The sequence below is a fragment of the Oncorhynchus kisutch genome, linkage group LG11, assembly GCF_002021735.2.
Source record: "Oncorhynchus kisutch isolate 150728-3 linkage group LG11, Okis_V2, whole genome shotgun sequence".
In the NCBI taxonomy this organism is placed as follows: Eukaryota; Metazoa; Chordata; class Actinopteri; order Salmoniformes; family Salmonidae; genus Oncorhynchus; species Oncorhynchus kisutch.
In genome coordinates this window covers 32,052,154-32,053,970 of record NC_034184.2, presented here as the reverse complement: position 1 = coordinate 32,053,970, position 1,817 = coordinate 32,052,154, and the positions used below count along the sequence as shown (strand labels likewise).

Genomic DNA, 1,817 nt, shown 5'->3' with positions numbered 1-1,817 from the left:
ACATAATAATTCAAATTTCCTGTTGTCTGCAGGATTATTTGCATGTTGTAGCTCAAATTAAGATCCTACATCTGTATATGCTAAAAGCATGTCAGCACAGAGTGGGTGTAGATCAGTGTATTCACCCTAATCCGCTACCTTTCATTCTTATTTCTAATTTTCTATCTGTAGCACTTCTGCTTACCAGAGAAGTCACTTTCTCTCTCATCCTGTTTCTCATTCCTCCAACCCTCTCTATTTTCTAAGTACATTTTTGGATCTGCCGGCCAAATATCCATTTCCTTTTAAAGAATATTAAAGAATAATAGGGATGAAGAAATGTATCTTTATTAAGGAAATAACATATTTTCATGTTTCTAGACAGACACACAAACACACACTTATGAATCATGAGGTGAAGATAATTGTTCACTCAACAGGATTGTCTTTCATGTGTGGTTTCACCAGTTGTCATCGTTCTGGAGCCAGGTGTCCTCGTCCAGCAGATTTCCGTGCTCTCCAGCAATCTCCCACCTGGCTTTATAGTGTTGGTCTCCTCAGTCTTTCCCAAGGTCCCACACCATGAAGTCCAAGAACTCAGAGGTCAGGCCAATTTTCTGGAGATCGGAGGTCATCGGCGTGGGGGTGAAGTCCAGGTACTGTGCCAGGGCGGGTCTGAGATGACTGGCTCGATTTACAGTGGGGCAAAAAAGTATTTAGTCAGCCACCAGTTGTGTAAGTTCTCCCACTTAAAAAGATGAGAGAGGCCTGTAATTTTCATCATAGGTACACTTCAATTATGACAGACAAAATGAGAAAAAAAATCCTGAAAATCACATTGTAGGATTTTCTATGAATTGATTTGCAAATTATGGTGGAAAATAAGTATTTGGTCACCTACAAACAAGCTAGATTTCTGACTCTCACAGACCTGTAACTTCTTCTTTAAGAGGCTCCTCTGTCCTGCTCTGCTCTTGGCCATTGTGGAGACGTTGGAGTCTGTTTGATTGAGTGTGTGGACAGGTGTCTTTTATACATGTAACGAGTTCAAACAGGTGCAGTTAATACAGGTAATGAGTGGAGAACAGGAGGGCTTATTAAAGAAAAACTAACAGGTCTGTGAGAGCCGGAATTCTTACTGGTTGGTAGGTGATCAAATACTTATGTCATGCAATAAAATGCAAATGAATTACTTAAAAATCATACAATGTGATTTTCTGGATTTTTGTTTTAGATTCCGTCTCTCACAGAGAGTACCTATGATAAAAATTACAGACCTCTACATGCTTTGTACGTAGGTAAACCTGCAAAATCGTCAGCGTATCAAATACTTGTTCTCCCCATTGTAATTTAATAGATATCATGTTAGGATCTTTTCTGTCTCTGTCATTCTCTGTCTCTCTCACACGAGCACAGACACACACACTCTATTATGAATTGTGAGGTAAAGATAATTGTGAAGTATGAGTGAGAGTGTGTGTGTCTGTGAACTCAATGCCAAACACAGTATATAAAGTCAGTGACTCGGTGAAGTCTCAATATGGCTCTGCAAAACGCTCATTTAGATTACGCAATAACACCATAAAAGGGCGACTCCTCTCCTGTTCTATTCAGTTTTCCAAAGAGAGATCCAAATATCATAATTAGCGTCACTACTGCCAGTCTGCAATAACAACACCATTTGTCAGGCTCCTTGAATCTGAAAATTGTATCAGATGAGAATTGAAAAAAGTTTAATCTTTAAAAAGTCACTATGAATATTGTGACATTACTGTGTCGTTAGCAGTTCATTTTGTATTTTGTAAGCTTCTGATCTCATATTCTCTCAACTTCCTTTC

The 1,817-nt window shown here is 38.8% G+C and overlaps 1 long non-coding RNA gene across 1 annotated transcript; it reads right to left on the bottom strand.

Annotated features, from left to right (window-relative positions):
- Positions 1 to 307: 307 nt before the first annotated feature.
- LOC116376208 (uncharacterized) lies at positions 308 to 963 on the bottom strand. The gene is made up of 2 exons (XR_004211615.1): positions 911 to 963; positions 308 to 663 (listed from the first exon to the last, which is right to left on the bottom strand). It is a non-coding gene; the product is annotated as an uncharacterized LOC116376208 (long non-coding RNA).
- Positions 964 to 1,817: the final 854 nt, after the last annotated feature.